The 15,624-nt window shown below is 38.0% G+C and overlaps 1 protein-coding gene and 1 pseudogene across 1 annotated transcript in view; one reads left to right on the top strand and one right to left on the bottom strand.

Annotated features, from left to right (window-relative positions):
• Kctd8 (potassium channel tetramerization domain containing 8) overlaps positions 1–15,624 on the bottom strand; it is a 282,452-nt gene that overhangs the window by 182,701 nt on the left and 84,127 nt on the right. The gene's annotated exons all lie outside the window — the stretch shown is intronic.
• LOC129692687 (60S ribosomal protein L23a-like) lies at positions 7,954–8,426 on the top strand (annotated as a pseudogene).

Genomic DNA, 15,624 nt, shown 5'->3' with positions numbered 1-15,624 from the left:
ATCTGTTCCTTACAAATGGGATTAATAACTAAGAGGTGTTATTCCTATTGAAAATGTGGTATTGTGGGAAAATGAGTAACAACTCAAGAATTAGGGAGAGGACAGCTTTAGTGATCCCAGAACTTTGCTACATAACATGCTACTAATACTAACGCTTCAAAGACAAAGCCTTAGGGACATTTGATCCAACTGAAAGTAATGGGTTAACACCAATTAATATGCAGCAATGTCCCTTCCAGTTTCCCATGTAATTCAATAAGTCATTACTTCCAAACTTATTAAAAGTTTTGATGATACTTATTACTGAGAGATACTTTTTTTCTCCTCATCATTGTTTTTATTTTTAGTTTTGTTGTTCTTATGTTTTGAGATAGAACCTTACTTTCTAGCTAAGACTCTACTTAACCTCATGTTCCCCTGCCTTAGCCTTCTGTGTACTGAGATTGTAGGTTACTGCTTTTGTTTCTGTTGTTCCTTAAAACACAGAATTCGACGGCTGGAATTATGGCTCGGTGGTTAAGACTGCTGTCTGCTTCCAGAGGTCCTGAGTTCAATTCCCAGCAACCTCACGGTTGCTGAAAACCATCTACCATGGGATCTGATGCCCACTTCTGGCATGCAGAAGTACATGCACAGAGCACTCATATATGTAAAATAAATAAATAAATCTTAAAACACAAAGCATCACATTTGACTGCGCTTTTTCATAATAACAGAATCTTAAGAAATAGGGATCTCGGAGCCATGCAGCAGTTTGCCCTCTAGGGAGTGAATGAAATGAATGTAGACCGTTAGTCTCAAAGTACAGTGTTTTGGGTCTTTCTTAACTACTCATGCAGTTGGTTTTTTGTGATCTTGAATTTACTAATTTGATCAGCATAACTTTACACACAATTAATAAATATTTCTTGTTATTATTGGTAATTTTAATGAGATTAAATTCTTATACAAATTTTGCAGTATCATTTCCACTAAGAAATTGTCACCATATATCTGAGTTAAATTCCATGTGACAGAAACATTTATAAGATTCTTTTTTTTTTTTTGCTGAGGTGAAGTGTTTAGATAGATAGAATAAATTGCTATTAAATATGTCTTTGAAAAGCACTTGGTCTGCATATGAAGGGAATAAGCACATTCAGCTGACATACAGATTGCCATATATCTCCATTTGATAATATCTGTGTCCAGCTACTAACCTGATCAATCCAACTTTCTCTCACATATGATACAATGTAGTTACTTAAACTTATTAGTAAAGGAACAAAGTTATTGAAAAGTAATAATATCATTTAAGAAAATTCATTAACCTATACAAAATAATCAGTACATTTACAGCAAAAGTATCATCAAATCAGTCATTTGCAATCAATATCTAATATGATTTTATGCATAATGGTGTACACATTATTAATCTTAAATATCCATGCACTATTGTAATATCTTCTCATCCCGGTTTCATAAGTATATGTAAATAATAAACATCTTTCTATTTCAGTCTCTAACCTACAATTTTATAAATTTCAGAATTTGATTGCAGCTTAAGGGTATATGCTTTCAACAAGAGTTTTTTGATTGTTTAGTGTGCTTCATTTTTTTCAACTTTATTATTAATCTGCTTTGCCAAAAAAAATGTGTGAGCTTCTAATAATTCTAAAGGTTTGCTTTGAAATAAGGAGCTGTGAGATCTATTTTTTCACTTCTTGTTTTATAGAAAAATAAAAATACAAAGAAACACTAAGTATCGTAAACTGACAGCTGCATAAGAATGAATAAATCTATCTGTAAGCTTGTTTAAAAGAGTCATTCATCTTCACTTTCCCTACCCCCTGTCAAGTGCTCTGGGGATAGTGGGAAATGAAATGAACAAGCTACTACAATTCTTATAATCCATATTCCATTATTATGTGAGATATTTTACTCTTTGTGTAACTTATGGGGCTATGCTTAAGCCACATGAGAAAAATAATTATCCGATAACATAAAATTGCCATAAAAGTTAGTTAGTTCTGTGTTTCAAATACTATTTTTAAAAACTTTCATGCTAATAAATCACACAGTAATATAATAATATTGTACAATATCTTCACCCATAAAGTGGTATATACTCAACTCAATTCTAAAGGTATTAATTTCAAAGAAACACAAATTTTAAAATCCAAATCCCTTTAAACAAAAATTTAAAAGAACTTAATGCTTTAGTTGAACTTTGTCTCAACCTCTGCTGTATGATAATTCTTCTCCACCCTTTAAAGATGAGCTAAGTCAAATACAGTAGAGCTTTACAAATAAGGAAGATGTTGGGAACAATGAATGTAATGCTGCTGCAGTTCTGGGAGTCAGATTACTAAGTGGGTGGTGGAAGGAGCCTTTGCTATAATCTTGCCTTCACTTCTCCATTATTATCAATCCACCAAAATAGGAACAATCAACTTGGAACTAATGAGCCACTGAAGTTTTCATTACTCAATTTAGGATAATCCAGGCAACACACAGATACATTAAATAATGATGTCCTGAAAGGAGAGATAGCAGAGTAGGAAAGAGAATGAAGACTTGAATTTAGATACCATGTTAGGAGATAGGCATGTCTATTACTGGAGAAAATGGAGTGAAAGAGAGATGATAAGGGAATAAAAACTGGACATCTCTGGATTCTGTAAGTGAAGTGAAAGACCTATCTCAAGAGAATAAGAGGGAGAGCAATAAAGGAAGCTAAGTTCAATATTAAATTTCTTTTATACATTGTACTTTCCTTTAAAATAAATTCTGTCATCTGGTGTTATCAAAATAAAGGAAAACATGAAAGTTAAATAAAATTGTATCTGGCATGATAAGATCTGTGAACACACAAATACTCCCTAATTAGAAGTTCTGGGGCTTTTTATTCTTTTTTTTTTTTTTTTTTCTCATAGAGCAAGGAAAAACACTATGAGGAGATAGAAATGCTGGCACTGGTATTCCTTATGTAACCTTGAATGCTATTAAAGCATCTAACATAAAAGGAGAAACTGAGTTGGAATTTCTACAAAACACTGAGAAAGGACTTAACAGGGTCAGGATATTCCCCTCTTGAAATGATATGGCTCTTCTAATGATTTGAGAGTAAGCATTTCTTAAAATGTCAAGTAGGAGCCCTGTCTAATTAGCAGCATAAAATGCATTTCAATAAAAGTTAATGTATGAAAGCTATATATTATAAATGTCAAAATTAACCATGCGAGGTATGTCTATAACGAGCTAACTTTTATTCTTTGGAGTATGCATATGTACCTATCCTTCTAAGTTGTTCAGAATACTTCATACTTATTTCTATAGTTTCTGGACTAATTCCCATTCCTACCAGCCATGTATAAATGGGATCCTTCACACCAGCCCTCATCTGCTGTAGTTCCTGTGATTTGTCATTCTTTCAGAAATAAGGGGAGCTCTCATTGTAGTCCTGATATGCATTTTCTTAATGTCTAAAGATTTGTTCATGAAGTTATTGAGCAGTTGTATTTATTTTCTCAAAGTGTATCTGTTCATCTAATGGTTCTATTTCTAATTGGTGGAGAAGCTTTCTTACTAATTTCCATCATGGAAATGTATATGCACACCAACAGTGGATGCCTAATCACTGGGTTGTTTGCTCCTTTGGTGTTTAACTTCCTGAGGTATTTAAATGGTCTAGATATAGTTGAATGAATAGTTACCAGGTATTTTATCTCATACAGTAGTCCATCTCTCAGCTCCTTTGATTGCCATGTTTGTTCAGAAGCTTTTTCATGTCAGGCAATCCTATTTATCAATTTCTGAATTTGTTTATTTGCCTACTGAGTTCCTCTTCAGAAAATCATTGCCTCTTTTGAGGTTTTTTTTGAAAATCCCTCTAAAAACTTCAAATTTCCAGGCATTAGGAATATAAGGTCTTTGATCTATATGAAGCTGGTCTTTATATAAGATGACAGATAGGGATGATCTTTCATTCTTCTACCTGTGAATATCCAGGGTTCCCAGCAACACTTGTTAAAGATGCTATCATTTTCCAAATACTTTTGGCACTATTATCAACAATAAGAAGGCCATGACACTGTGGCCTTCTCCATCTTCTATTCCAGCATGTGTGTGCTTTTGTGCCAGTGTAGCATTGTTCTGATAACATCAGTGTAATATGCTTGAAGTCAGGTATTGTGGCACCAGCGTAATTTCTCCTTTTACTTAGAATAGTTTGGTATTTATTTTCAAGGTTTGGCTTCCCAAAACTTTTTTAAACTCTTCTACTAAGAATGTCATTTAAAATTTGAATATGTATTATAGAGAATTTTGCAGGCCACTTTTGGTATAACAGCCATTTTCACAACATTTAATGAGGAAATCATTCCCCTGTCTGTTGTCTTCCGCAGTGTTATCCTTCCGTGCTTTTTAGTTTTCATATAAAGATGTCTAATGCCTTTGGCTAAGTTGATATTGAGGTCTACTTCTATGCCTATTTTGAATGGAATTTTAACCTAATTTCTTTTGCATTGAGCCCATTGTTTCTGCATGGGAAAGCTACTGAAGTTTGATGTTTCTGAGAGAATTACTACCCTCAAGATAAAAAAATTCCTGAGAATTCTTTGACTTTGTTGAATTTTATCAATAAAGTCATCTTAATCCTGAATTATACGATGTCTGTTCTGCCTGTTTGACCTACTGCTTTAGGGCTTTCTTTGCCTCCTTCCTTCTTTCGTTCCTTCATTCATTCTTTTTTTCTTTAAGTTACTCCACAACATATCTTTGTATTTCATATAAATGGAAGAAGCTGTTAAAGGTCTAGCCCATTCCCCACAATACAGCATGTGGCAGAGCTCAAGAAATGAAAGACATTGAAAGATCATCCCTCAACGTTCCTGCACAAATCTACTTGATTTAATAATGAGTTACAGTGTATCAAAAGGCTCAAGGACACCAATGCCTTTGCTTCTTTGCTCAAGGCCCTGCAGTAAGCATCATCTGGGCCTTTGCATGCTTCTATAGCATAGTAGATGATTTCAAAATAAATAAATCTGTAACTATTAATATGAGGATTTCACTTAGCACAGACTAAGTGCTTTATAATGCATGTTAGTACTTACCACGTTCAATTATTTTCTAAGGTAGTAACTAATTAATTATAATTGTTTTCAGCAGTAGAAATATGGAAAAATCTTTTCCAATTAGGGGTAGGAATGTTTGTTCCAAACACCACATACAAACAGAAATTAAAAGAGTAGTATATTTGTATAGTACCACTTTATAAATAAATAAATAAATGTAACTAAAAATTAAAGTAATCCCTTTGTGGATACCAAATGCTGCTTCCAGAATTCACGGGCTGTCAAGTGAGAACCTCAGTACCATATTTGGAGAACTTCCCTGTGAGGTGTTAGTCAGAGAGGTCATTCATGCGCTGGGAGCACTAATTAGAGCCAGTGAGTTGGGTTAAAAATAGAAGATGTGAAATTGGAAAAGAGGTATGATGGGAGGTTATCCTGAAGGAGTTTTAGGAGAAGCGAGTAGTGAATATGATCAAGATATGAATACCTGTGTGACAACACAATGAAAACATTTAAAATAAATAAAAACTTCATTTTCATCCTAGAAAACAGTGAGTGCATACGAGCACCAATATTGAAAGCTCCAAAAGTCAATAATAAAGAAGTAAGTGAATTAAAATTATGCAAAAAGGAGGATATGAAGCATAAGTCTATTTTAATAATAAAGAAAGAAAAATCAAATTGTTATCATATATATATATATCAAACATATATCATATCTATAGGACCCACGTAATGCATTAGCAAGATGTTCTCAATGAAGCATACACTGTGTGTCCCATTTTACCCTGGAACTCTGGTAGTCATCTCTATTGCTTTTCCCAAGCTCTAAGATGGCATTTGTGGCTAAAAGATCATCCTTTCACTGAATGCACTAGTCTATGAGGTTCTACACCCCCTTTAAGGTTATAAGATGCCCTCCCAGTATGCTTACCCAGCAAGAGTGGGCATACCCCTCCCTAGTATAATGCCTTACAGAAGGATCTCCACTCCTCTTCAACCACCTAAATAGAATTTACAAACATCTACAAGGTAGAAAAATTTAATGACTGCTCTTTCTTAATGGAAACCCAACAACCAAATTGTTCTTTTTAACCTAAAAACACTCAAAAATAAAATTAAAAAAGATGCCTGCTGAGTTCAAAGTTTTCTGTTGTAGATATTTCTCTCTTTTTTTTTAGAGAAATATTTTAATTAATTAATTACAATTTATTCACTCTGTATCCCCCTCCGCTGTCTCCTCCCAGTCACACCCACCAATCCCCTTCCCTAGTCCACTGATAGAGGAGGTCCTCCTCCCCTTTCATCTGACTCTATCCTATCAGGTCTCATCAAGGCATCATCTTCCTGTGTAGCCTGACAGGACTGCAGCTCCCAGGGGAAGGTGATCAAAGAGCCAACCACTGAGTTCATGTCAGAGACAGCTCCTGACCCTCTGATAAGGGAACCCACATGGAAACTGGAAAACCTATGGACTTCATCTGAACATTGGCTCTAGGTCCTCTCCATGCATGGTCCTTGGTTGCAGTACCTGTCTCTGCAGGCCCCCCTGGTCCTAGGATTTTTTGGCTCTGTTGGTCTCAAGGAATAGTGATGAGAAAGAAGAGCAGGTATTCATCACAGAGGCAAAAGGCCACCAAATTTTAGTTCATGAAACTAAGTGTTTGGGGAATGTTATTATTTCTACTTGTTTTTATATTGGAGGGCCTAGGAATTCAGCAGTTTCTGAACTATCCTACATTCTTCTTGTAAATTAGCCCTTCCAATAATTAACCATAATCTGTTTCTGATCCTGACAAGCAAACCACACAGATTGTCACAGGGTGATAACGAAATGTGCACATTGCCAAGTTTAGATGCACAGTGAGGCCTGCTGACCCCACAGAAAGTAATTCTGCAATGATTTACAAGGGTGCTGGATCTACAAATTTTAAAAATCAATATTAGTTTTTAAAAGCTTGGAAAATACACGAGCATGAAACACAATCTAAAACTAAGAATAAAGCTCAAAAAAATGCAAGATTTCTCTACAAAAGTACAATATTTTCATGAATGGCATTAAAGCCACAATATTTGAGCTATATAATATATTCATTAGCACGTAGATTCAAATATTCAAAGTACTGATATTTTCACGAATGACTCTAGAAATTGAATAAAATTCAAATAAAAATAAAATTTGAAATCGTTAATTCTGTGTTTGTACTTATATTTGTGTGTGTGTGTTTCCAGACTAATAAAGTATACGCAAAAAACTAACAATAGACAAAATACTACTGAAGAAAAAGAAAACAAGAAACTGTGCTCTATGGGAAGTCAGGAGTTAAAATATGTAACCATTAAGACAGTGTGCAGTTTGGTGTTGGCACAAGGAAAAACACATGCATAAAACTACAAGACAGATGCTTGCAAGTACAGACAACTACTTTGAAAAAAAGTTAGCACTCCATGCAGTGGGAAAGGACTATCTCAGCAAATAATTCAAGGACAGCTTAATATCCACACTCAATAAAATGGAACTTGACATCTATCTCACCTCATACTCAAAAATCAATTCCAGGTAAATTGTGAAGATAAAGTATAAAAGGCAAAATAACAAAGAAGATCTGGAATATACCACAGGAAAGGGTCTTTGTGATAAAATAGGTAAGAAATTCTTCACTAGAATGCAATGAATATTAGCCATTTATGTTCCCAACCGGTAGCACTAAGTGGCTAAAAATACAGACTAACAAGCTGCACACAGGGAGAAAATCATGTGCACACCAAACATAATTAATAGAGAATTTTCTAATCTATGTGTGTACACATATGTGTATTTTTGTACATATTGTGTACCGATCAAATAAATCAATAAGAAAAGTCATTAGAAAACACAATAAGCCTTTTCACCAAGATGGTACTGAAAGCAAAGAAGGAAGCTTCTGCCCCTCTCAAAGCCGAGGCCAAAACAAAGGCCTTGGAAGCTAAGAAGGCAGCTAAGAAAGGCCTCCACAGCCACAAAAAGAAGATTCTCACTTCACCCACCTTCCAGCTGCCCAAGATCCTGAGGCTCTGGAGGCAGCCCAAATACCCTTATTAAGAGTGCACCCTGGAGAAACAAGCTTGACCAATATTCCATCATCAAATGCCCCCTGACCGCCAAGTCAGCTATGAGGACAATAGAGGACAACACATTTGTGTTCATTGTGGATGTCCAGGCTAACAAGCTCCAGATCAAACAGGCCATAGAAGAAACTCTATGACATTGATGTGGCCAAAGCTAATACTCTGATAAGACCTGACAGAGAGAAGAAGGCATGTGTTCCGTTGGCTCCTGATTATGATGCTCTGGGTGTTGCCAACAAGATTGGGATCATCCCAAACTGAGTCCAGTTAGTTAATTCTAAACATATAGTTTTCCACCATAAAAAAGTAAATACAATAAATATTTTAAATGAACACTTTTCAAAAGGTCAAATAGAATCCAGCTTCTCCAGTGAGAAACTGCAAACTATGTTCTGAAAGCCAAACTTTAAAATTCGGTGGTATTAAAACGGATCCTGAGACTCATAGCCAAACTTTGGGCAGAGTGCAGGAAATCTTATGAAAGAAGGAAGAGATAGAAAGACCTGGAAGGGATAGGAGCTCCACAAGGGGAACAACAGAACCAAAATATCTGGGCATAGGGGTCTTTTCTAAGACTAATACTCCAACCAAGGACAATTCATGGAGCTAATGTAGGACTCCTGCAAAGATGTAACCCATGGCAACTCAGTCTCCAAATGGGCATCCTAGTAAGGGGAACAGGGGCTGTCTCTGACATGAACTCAGTGGCTGTCTCTTTGATCACCTCCCCCTGAGAGGAAAGGGCATTCAGCCTTACCAGGCCACAGAGGAAGACTATGAAAGACAGTCCTGATGAGACCTGATAGGCTAGTGTCAGATGGAAGGAGAGGAGGACCTCCCCTATCAATGGACTTGGGAAAGGGACATCGGAGGAGATGAGGGAGGGCAGGATTGGGAGGGGACAAGGGTGGGGGCTACAGCTGGAATACGAAGTGAATAAATTGTAATAAATAAAAAAAATTATTTTAAAATGCCATGGTTATTGAGAAGATATGACAATGAAAATCAATAATGATTAAAAATCACTTTGTGCTAGTAACCTGCCACAGAGGACCTCTGAAAGGCTCTGCCCTGCAGACTATCAAAGCAGACGCTGACACTTATGGCCAACTGTTGGGCAGAGTGCATGGAATCTTATGTAAGAAGTGGGAAATAATAAGATCTGGAGAGGACAGGAACTCCACAAGGAGAGCAACAGAACCAGAAAATTTGAACACAGGAGTCTTCCCAGAGACTCATGCTCCAAGCAAGGACCAGGCATAGAGATAACCTAGAACCCCTGCACAGATGTAGCACATGGCAGTTTAGTGTCCAAGTGAGTTTCATAGTACTGGAAAGAGAGACTGCCTCTGACATAATCTGATTGGCCTGCTCTTTGATCACCTACCCCTGAGGGGGGAGCAGCCTTACCAGGCCACAGAAGATGACAATGCAGCCACTCCTGATGAGATCTGATAGACTATGATCAGAAGGAAGGAGAGGAGGACCTCCCCTATCAGTGGACTTGGGGAGGGACATGTGTGAAGAAGGGGAAGGGAGGGTGGGATCAGGAGGGGAGGTGAGAGGGACTTATGGGGGGATACAAAGTGAATAAAGTGCAATTAATAAAAAAAGAAAAAAAATTAAAAAAACACTTTGTGAAACACTTTATGATTAAACTTCATGTTCCAACTGAGTATACATCTAAAGATATGAGGAAAAAAAAGGCAAATATTGTAAATACATACACAGCAGAGATTACACTTGAAAATTGTAAAATATTCATGAAGAAAGTAATGTTTCAGCCTCTTCCTTATGGTCCTCCTTGTTGTTTAACATCTTTACGACTACAGATTTTAGTATATAAGGCTAATACCCACTTATAAGTGAGTATATACAAATAATAGCTTCATAATTTATCAATAAGAATAAAGATAATTTTAATGTACTAATTTATTTTCAAAGCTTATTGATAATCTATCAGTTGTAGGTAAACTGAATTGTTATCATAACTCAGAGGCCGTATGTAATTTATACAAGGGTTCTTCTGTTCATTCTCTAGTAGGAAAGTACCATAAAACTCTAACACTCTGCATAATTTAATCATTTTATGCAAATGCATTTTTTGTTATTTAATTCTCTCTTTTTTTGGTTTTGTATTTCTGAGATTTAATTCATACAGAGCAGGAAGTGAATTTATGTGCAGCCCTTATCTTTCTTTAGACCTAATTAAAATTCCAAAGACCAATCTAAGTAACTTCAACATTAATTATGAAATGCAAATGATTGTGAGAATAGATGAGAAATATATTTTATATTTTTTTTAATTTACTTCTCCCTGAAATATATTTGAGACAATGCTGCTTATTTGAGATACAGGTGGCAAGATCTAATGATTTCCATAGATGCAAGTTAACAACAATGTTAACTAAATGTTTTCCTTTATATTTTAATGAAATATTTTATTTATAAAATGGAAACAAAATACATAAATCATGAACATGATATAATGAAGGGCCTATTATCCAAGCTTTTTGTATACACATCTAAATGTTCTAAGAAACCACAAAATTCGTACTTGCTTCTTAAATTCTTAGTGTCAGGGAAAAAAATACTTGCTTCATGGATTCTTACTGTCAGAGACAAAATAAGTTGTGACAATCCCTGCTCCCACTTTGTCTTTTCTCTCATTGCACATGTCTTTATTTACACCAATGCTATTCATGCTGTTACAGTAGTCTTTTCTGAGATTTCCATAAATTTCTTAAGAAAATGTAGACATTGATGAGTGAAAAAATTGAAGCTGTCTGGAAGAAAGTGACAACAGTACTTTGTTAATGAGTGGTTTCAATTAGTCTGGAATCTACTAGGAGACTGGAGATGATTAAATATTGAGTATTTTTTTTTCAAATGGCCAGTACTATAACGAGGAGAGGAAAAAAAAAAAAGCATATTACTCCAGTAAATTCAATTGTTAAACACTAACTAAAGTTGATGGAGAACTCACTGTGGAATCTGGAGAAAAGTAATCATGACTACTAAGAATTTATAGATTTAGTACTGTGTTTAGTTTATTATAAAGACCAAACAGCATCTAAACATTTAATTATAGGTATGAGCTATCTCCTAGGGATGCAATGTAGATGAATTACCTATTTGATGTCTTTTCTGCCTTTAAAATTCAAGTACCAGAACCTTAAGGTAGTTAAAGTATTTCCAAAGTCACACTGATAGGACAAAACATTTGTTGCCAACATAACTTCTTTCCAAACACAGTATGGAACTTCTTTAAGTTAATATGTAAGTCTCTTCTGGAAGATGAACTAAGGTTTCAGAATTTGGGACAAGACTACTTTCTTTATGTTTTGATGCTATTATGCTCTCTACAAGAAAGTACTTTCTTTCTGATTTTTATTATTATTATTATTATTATTATTATTATTATTATTATTATTATTTACATTTTATTAACTCTGTATCCCAGCTGTATCCTGCTCCCTTATTCCCTCCCAATCCCACCCTCTCTCCCTCATCTCCTCCCTGCCCCTTTCCAAGTCCAGGGATTGGGGAGGACTTCCTCCCCTTTCTTATGACCCTGTTTTATCAGGTATCTTCAGGACTGGCTGCAAAGTCCTCCTCTGTGGCCTAGCAGGACTGCTCCTTTTGGGGGTGGGGAGGTCAAAGAGCCTGCCATTGAGTTCCTGTCAGAAATAGTCTGTGTTCCCCTTACTAATGAAGTCTATACACCTAAAGAAGACAAATAAAAAAGGGGACACAGGGTAAGATGATCAATCCTCACTTAGAAAGACAAATGGGATATGCATTGGACATATGACAGGAGTCTACCGCAGAAGGCATCTGAAAGACTCTACCTAGCAGCGTTTCAAAACAGATACTAAGACTCATAACCAAACCTTTGGCAGAAGGGGAGTTAGTATGACATGGAAAATATAGGAGCTCCACAAGGACCAAATATATCTGGGCACAGGGTTTTTTTCTGAAACGGTTTCTCCAACCAAGGACCATGTATGGATATGACCTAGAACCTTTGCTCAGACGAAGTTCGTGGTAGCTCAGAAACCAATTGGTTCAATTGGTTTCCCATAGTAAGGGGAAGAAAAAGTACTTTCAGAAGATTCTATACAGTTTTATGCATGGTATATACTCACTTATAAGTGAATATTATAACATAATACAGGATAAACATAATAAAATCTACAGACTTAAAGAAGCTAAACAACAAGAAGGACCCTAGGAAATATGCTTAATTCTCAATCAGAAAGAAAAACATGATAGACACCAGAGGCAGTAGAAGAGAAGGAACAGGACAGGAGCTTCTCATGATTCAAATATATTTCCTACCTCAAATCATATACAAAAACCATCCTTGAATTTACCGTGAAAGGATACTAAGTGTATGGTTCAGCTAATTTGATTTATATTTCTGACCCTTAACAAGAGATTATTGAAAAAATATAATGTGTATGTATTTAATCTGCACAATTTGATGCTTTAAATCATGTACAAATTAAACAATGGTCACCACTACCAAGATAATTAATACTCCTCTCACACTGTAAGTGTGATTTTTGGTTTTGTTATATTTGTTACAGGAATTCTTAAAATCAGCTGTCTTAGCAAGTGTTTATAATGGCCAAGCCTATATAGCTATGATTTGTGCTCCAGAACCTGCAAATATTTAGAAAAAAAATTGTAGCTATGTTAAATCTTTAGCTATAGGTGAAATTCTGAATGTGGTGTGTGTGTGTGTGTGTGTGTGTGTGTGTGTGTGTGTGTGTGGATTTTGAGTTTTACTATGGTTGGTTTTTATTGCCTATTTTCCAAAGAGAGACAGAGAAAGAAGGTGTGGAGTAGAATGGACGGGCAAGTGGGGAGAATCAGAGAGGGAATGGGGAAAGGGAAACATGATAAGAATATACTGTGTGAAAAAGTTATTTTCGAGAGGGGCCAAGATGGTGGCACCTGGAGAACACCGTGTCTGAGAAGCGGAACAACACACTCTGTGCAGCAACCAGGAGACTGAACTCTGGGCCATAAAACAACAGTGGTCGACCATGTTTCCCAGGTGAGGGGAGGCTCCCACGGCGTGGGAAGCGGTCGGGTCCACTCTCGGCTACCCAGCCAGAACCCGTTAGAGAACCCGGCAACGCGGGTTTTGGGTCTCCTGGCTGGTGCCGCAAACCTGCTTATCACGATTAATTTCCCAGGCTGATTGGTGGGCACAGGGGGCCTAAGGCTGCGAGTCCCAGTCAAAAAAAAAAAAAAAAAAAAACCACGGGGAAGGAAAGTTGCCAGACTGGTCATGGGTCACCTAGTCTTTCCCTGGAAGGTCTCTCCAACCATGGCAGGTACCTGCCACCAGCACAACTGAGCTCCCGCCGCAGGCGGATAGCAGCTGCGCGCCCAGCTCAAAATCCCTACTCCCTCTTCGGAGGAGGCAGAAGGTGCCCAACAGAATCTGCCACAGACCACATTGTCTGTACCCCAACCCGAGATCGGGGCTGAGAAAACCCAATCCTTTCGGGCACTCCCCCAAACGCCGCCATCACCCTGCCGCAGTGGATCAGAAGGATAAAGAGGTGCACAGCAGCTTCACAGTGCTGGAACTCCAGTGCTGCCCGCTGCTCCTAGCAAACAAACTACAGCTCGGGATCTGGGACTGTGGTCATCCTACGCATCCTGAGATTCTCCTGGGTCCAGCGCAATAAGATCTAGCAGCAAGTTCAATCACCAGCGCCCCCCCCCCCCCCCCTGCGGCAGAGAAATGCCACCAGCTCAGGGCTCAGGATCCCACTGAGAAGCCCCAACCCCTGCTGGCACTCCCCTGAGAGCACCTCCATAAGCTCGCCCTAGCAGAGGAGAAGGTCAGAGGGGAAGGACAGAGAAGCAGCCTGCCAAGGACACAGCACCCTCTCTCCAGCTGCCCCTAGCAGAGAAACCCAAGCTCTGGATCTGAAGACACTCAACCCTACCCGGTACTCTCTTGAGATCAGCAAACATAGATTCTACTGCTAGGCTGCTTCTGGCAGAGAGAGCTGGGCCCGGGATCTGGGATTGAGTACACTCACCCTAACTCTTTCCCGTGCCACCCAGGGACCAGTCAACACAACCCCTCCTGGCAGAGGGAAAGAACAAAGAGGCAGCACACAGGAAAGGTGGACACCGAGTCCTGCGGCCACAGTGTCACAGAGCTGACTGTTACCCTACCCGTGCACTTCTGCAGCAGGACCAAAACTGAGAGTAGTGAGCAAGGGGAACCCCTGTGCATTCCAACTGGTCCTGCAAGAGAGTGAGTGAGCCTTCTAGGGAGAGATTGCCCCAGACCCAGGGCCTCTCCACAGAAGCAACCAGACGAGATCCCTGCCACCCACACTCCTAGTGTGGGCATCAGAGGGATTCTTGGGATAGCGCCATTGAAGCCTCTGAAATGCAGGTCCATCAGAGTAATCCAGGCAAACAATCCCTGGATCTCAGTCAGAACTGCGTAACAGTGGCTTACAGGCCACTGCAATAGTCAAACAATCCGCACATGCACACTGCGCCCGCTAAAAGCGCACGCGAATAGCACCAGTGTCACATTCTTTACTTAGGCAAAACTGAAAACACAGTGCACACTCCCAAAGCAGTGAACCTCTCTCATCTTCCTGAAAAAACAGTCCAGAAAACAGAAAGAGAGGATCATAGTCCAAACTACAATCTCGAGGAACAACCAGTGAGGATTATAAATAACCAGATGGCTAGAGGCAGATATAAGAACACTTCCAACAAAAATCAGGACATAATGATCTCACCAGCAACCGCACAAAAAAATGGACACTTCAATTCACTAGATATACAAGAAAACGACCTCAAAACTATGTTTCTCCAGCTATTAGAGGCCCATAGAGATGAAATAAACAAAGCCCTCAGAGAAATAACCAAAGAAATCGAGACTAACCAAGAGGAAACAAATCGTGCACTCAGAGAAATGACCACGAAAATTGAGGCAAACAGAGAAGAAATGCACAAAGCTCTCAAAGAAATGTCCACACAAATGAAGGCAAATAAAGAAGAAATAAACAAAGCTCTCATAGAAATACAGGCAATTATACCCAAAGAAGTAGAGGCACAATTAGTGATACATAGAGAGGAAACGGACAAAAAAATAGAAGCTATCATTGAAAAACAGGAGTCCACATTCAAACAGATGAAGGAAATGGTGCAAGACATGAAAACAGAATTAGAATCAATGAAGAAAACAGAAATAGAGAAAAACCAGGAGCTGGAGAACATAGAGAAAAGATCAGGCACCACAAAGGTAAGCATCACCAACAGAATAAAAGAGATGGAAGAAAGAATCTCAGGAGCCGAAGATACACTTGCGGAAATTGACACGTCTCTCAAAGAAAAAATAAAATCAGAAAAGTTCCAAACACAAAACATCCAAGAAATCAAGGACACCATGAAAAGACAAAACCTA

Source organism: Psammomys obesus, unplaced genomic scaffold, assembly GCF_907164565.1.
Source record: "Psammomys obesus unplaced genomic scaffold, mPsaObe1.curated_primary_1811, whole genome shotgun sequence".
Lineage (NCBI taxonomy): Eukaryota > Metazoa > Chordata > Mammalia > Rodentia > Muridae > Psammomys > Psammomys obesus.
The sequence above is the reverse complement of the archived record's forward strand: the minus strand, read 5'-3'. Positions and strand labels throughout refer to the sequence as shown.